At 38.4% G+C, this 4,630-nt stretch overlaps 1 long non-coding RNA gene across 1 annotated transcript; it reads left to right on the forward strand.

The window, feature by feature from the left end:
• The first annotated feature begins 251 nt into the window (after positions 1 to 251).
• LOC117282817 lies at positions 252 to 1,695 on the forward strand. The gene is made up of 2 exons (XR_004513705.1): positions 252 to 453; positions 1,300 to 1,695. It is a non-coding gene; the product is annotated as an uncharacterized LOC117282817 (long non-coding RNA).
• The last annotated feature ends 2,935 nt before the right edge of the window (positions 1,696 to 4,630 follow it).

The raw sequence follows: 4,630 nt of genomic DNA on the forward strand, positions 1-4,630 counted from the left end.
AGAAGAATATAAATCGATTGCTTTCTCCTGTCGAAGTAGAATACTGAGTAGACCAGACAATAGAAACAGTACGTCACCAGAGGCGAATTTCACGGTTTCCGTTACCTTATGCATTCCTAACAGAGGTTACAACACGACTATCAGAATGTCAGATTACTGTCAAAATCTTTATTTAGAAACATTGGGCTGTCCAATCTATTCGTCACCCGCGGGAAAGAAAGCCAACGTCTCACTTATTTTGTTATGAACAGAAGCGAATTTCTAATTGCACCACCGGCCCACCCATTCTGTACGAAACGGTTATCATTCCTGACTGTTAATGAGTTCCATAAGGCTACGTATGCGCAGTGAGTAGCGATTTATTTCTGTTGGTTCTTCGCTAGGAACAACACGCTCGTACTGCACTGAGTTCGTTTTACTGAGAGAAATGCAAGGATGAGGACTGCACGAGTGGTGAGTTATCATATGTTATTGTTTCTCAACTTCCCTTACGGGTGGCAGATACTAAAGCACAGTTAAGCACCTTACAAGTTATCGAATGACATAATTTTGTGTATGTTCATAAACATGTTCGCAGATCTTCACACGTGCTATGCTGCTAATTGTATAATTTTCTTCAAATTTCATAAACAATCAGAAGAGTTATTAGCACATATGCCTTAGGAAATATGTACTTAGGAAGACAACTGAAAAGATGATATGCAATTTTAACAGAACTCTGATATGTGCTCTTCAGTTTAACCACATTTCTCAGTATCTCCCGATGTTCCAGTAACTCTTGTTTCTTAAAATTTAATTGCTCACGTGGTAACTGAATGCAAGATCAACAAATAGTTTGAGGATTTTCGTTTGTTACGTTTCAAATTTTATTTTCTTTTCGTTCATTTTCAAGGTGTATTTTAAGAAGCATCTTAAATATCAGATTTAATTAATATCTGTTCATCTAGAATGGGGTCCTAGACTGTAGTCCTCCGGGTTATAACATCTTGTAGTTTTGTAGATTACCAGTATTTCTGAGAAACCTGTTACCTGTATCTGTCTTAAATGTAAAGGTAGCGGGTACTTCCGAAACGCTGGAAACAACTCGCTAGTACTATGTTATGTTATAACTCAAGAAAGCACAATCCAAATATTCAGTACCGTGGAAACCTAAAATCTCAGACAGACTGGAATTGTTTCATGCGAACACAAAGGCAGGCAATGCATGAAAACCGAAGATGAGAGGCGATCTTAAAATCACTGATCTGCTTGATCTGGCGTCTTTATTCTTAAACGATGAGATCGTGGTGGTTTTCTCAGGTAGTGGCATTGCTGTTGCTGTTCAAAGGGGTTGCCTGTGCTCCGCTGGGAGTCATAGAGGTGCTACGCAACTTCTGGGACTTGCTGGTAGCTCCAGAGGCGACGCGGGCCATCCACAACGTGCCCTTTGACCCGGATGCCGCAATCAGTTTCAGGAGTAACTACCAGAACTCGTTCGGCTACAGAGGCATGCACCTGGTCGAGATGTTAGGCAAAGGATACACCCGGGAACAGCTTGTTGAGCTGCGGGCTGTGACGCCGTGACGGACAGTGATCTGTACCAGCAGACATCATCGCGAAGCTCCAGTTGAAATATACAACGATATGTAACACATACAATATATTTTTGTAAAGTTTTAAATACTTACGAACATATTATATCAAATATTATAATCAGTGGGCTCTTCTGAAACCTTTCTATGGCTGGTTTGTAACTTATTTAACAACGCCATGTTGACGGCAAAAAATGTTTAGCGTAGAATGAAGCTACAGACGTACATGATTTTGTGCTGTGGGGAAGAGACAGTCAGTATTCGACCCAGAGTCGAATATTGGATCTCCCAACACAAGTCAGGTCCGTTACATTTGAGCTAGTCTGACCAGTCACCATAACCGCTAATTGCCGAATTACAGAGGTGACATCAGGTTTAGGAATTTATTCCCACCGAACTCGTTTAAAAGATCGCTTACATCAGAAACATAACTGACACAAGAATTTTTGTATTAAGGATTAGTTTTCATTCAGTAGCCGTTCTTTATATCACCAGCCTGAGGTTGTGTCGGTGGGTGGCCTACTTTAGGGGTGGTCTTCTAAATGAATTTTGGTGACATATTAACAAATTATAGTCAAATGGAAGCCTAAATTAACATTTTCGGATCATTTCCATTAAATGGCCTTCGAAAACAGAGAAGCACGTTCCTTTTCTTCTCGTTGCTAAAAATTTTCGGAGAGAAAATAGGAATTCAGTGAAAGCAATATTCGTTATTCACAAAACTACATGGCATGATATGTATTCGAATTTGAAATATGAAATGTAAGAAAGAAAACTAAGCATCAACTGTAAAAAAATGTATTGGACAGTTTCTAATACAGCGAACAATCACTGATACGTTAAACACTTCTGGAAATCCAAGTTTTCTTAACGTATCTAGCAGAAATGAACGCCAGAGAATATAATGCGCAGTAGGAATATCGGGTAGCATTTGGAGGTATAAGTGTGCGTTGTCTTTCAACGAATTCAGCACTCAACTTTGCAGTATTATCTCTTTGTTTTTAGACATAAAATACAGATTTTACATTATCATGCGTAATGCTTCACTTGACATTTTTACAGTATGACCCTACTATTTTTTTACTGTAATTTAACCCTTCCTTATCCACTTATTCCGAAGTAAAATCCAGAATAAAATTACTTTTCATTCCTTGTGGAAAATTCTAGGCTACTGCCTTCAGTGACACAATGACCTCTCTTTTTCAAAACGATGCCAACTTAAAATTTGTAGCCATTGCTTCGTCTCTTTCGATGCTATCTAATCTCTGTAGCTGATAAAGCTATTTTAGGTGACCTATGTATCAACGTGACATAAAAATGTAATTTGTAGTAAAATAATAAATTCAAAGGTAACTATATAGCATACAATATTAATTTCAAAAGAAATTTGCATCTGATGGCAGTCGTAGGTTCTAGAATGATTCTAATGAAACTTTTCTGAAAATACCCAGTGGTCCGCCAGCTCTGGTTATAACCAACAACTTTATAACAGGATATGTAAAATTTTGACATCAATCAAAATAAAGGAAAATATCACTACAACACCTGTTACTGCTTAAAACCAGAACACAGGGTTGTAACTGAGTTATCAAGGCGATTATAGGATTGCTAATGAACATATTATAATTTAAAATGTTCTTCAGTTTAACGAAGAGAAATTCTTGATTTTATGCAATCAACTTGATAGCAACGTTTGGTATGGATCTGCCCAATGCTTAAAGAATTTATGTATTTATTATATCCAATTTAAACATAAATATGTATTAACCTAAATGTTGACTCACAGATAATACGAAAGTCGTATATCTAAATTTTACGTGGCTTCAATAGCAACTGAAATCTTTGATGCTAGGAATATCTGCGCATTTGGTCACAAATTTTCTTAAATTTGTTGTTTGTGGTGTATTTTACATTCGCAGTATCTAGACTATGCAGCATCGGATGATTGGTGAAATTGGAATTGGACAGGATTTGGAAGGCATCGGATGTGGTTTAATCGAGCTTATACACCGGCATTTGCCTCGAGGGACTGACAAAAAACAGGAAAATCTCAGTTAGGGTAGGCGGTGTCCTGACCGTTATTCGAACTGAAGACCCCGAATACAAGTCTAAATTGTTACAGCTACACTAATCTGCACGGTTTCTGAAATGTGAATTGCTATATCATTCCTCGATATTTCATTTACAGTTTTTGTTATACTGTACTCCACTGATTGTTTGAGGTGTGTGTGCGTCTATGCTGAGTACCATTTTGCTCCTTCGTCCTACTAAACGCACGAGTATAATGAATTAAATTATTTTACAAACTGTACAAAAAGTACCGTTTTATTGTGCACATCCAGTCAATGTTCCATCAAATAGTGCCGCCATCGAGAAATACGCGCGTAGGCCTATTAGTTTCTCAGCGATTATCCGTTCGTTCAAATTAACCGATTTCAAGACGACCGGATTTCGCGGGAAGATGACATTCATAATGCAAACTAAAATGTAATAATTTAAACCGAACTAAATAAAGAAAGGTAAAGCTATCCCTGTAACAAACCATGGAGGCCCGTAGGGTTGTGAGACGTCGAGGCTCCCACACTTTCTAGATAATCGGCTCACAGATGGCGGTGAGGTTGTCAGCCTTACGCGCCGGCCGCCCTTTACCCCTAATAAGATTCCTGATACTCATTTCTGTTGGCGGCTGAGTCGACTCCAGGGTCATAGTGCGGTTGGAAGAATTAGATCAATTGAAAAAAAAATCCACCGCATCCGGACTCGAACCCACGACCTTCCGGCTTGCGGCATAGTGCCTCAACTAACTACGCTACTGCGTAACATTATTATTTCCTCAGATTAATGGAGAGAAGGAGAGTTTCTGGAATATTTTATATTCATTAATGAGGATAATTATTTATGCATGTTTTCTAAACACATTTACAAACAAGTTTGTTTGCTATCTCGTTTGTTTATTTGTGGTGTGCACTTCGCCAATCTAGTGCGCACGTGCCGGCGGATATACGTGGACTGGTCTTATAATATCATTATTAAACATGAAACGAGAAGTAAGCACTGAT

Source organism: Cryptotermes secundus, unplaced genomic scaffold, assembly GCF_002891405.2.
Source record: "Cryptotermes secundus unplaced genomic scaffold, Csec_1.0 scaffold499, whole genome shotgun sequence".
Classification (NCBI taxonomy): domain Eukaryota; kingdom Metazoa; phylum Arthropoda; class Insecta; order Blattodea; family Kalotermitidae; genus Cryptotermes; species Cryptotermes secundus.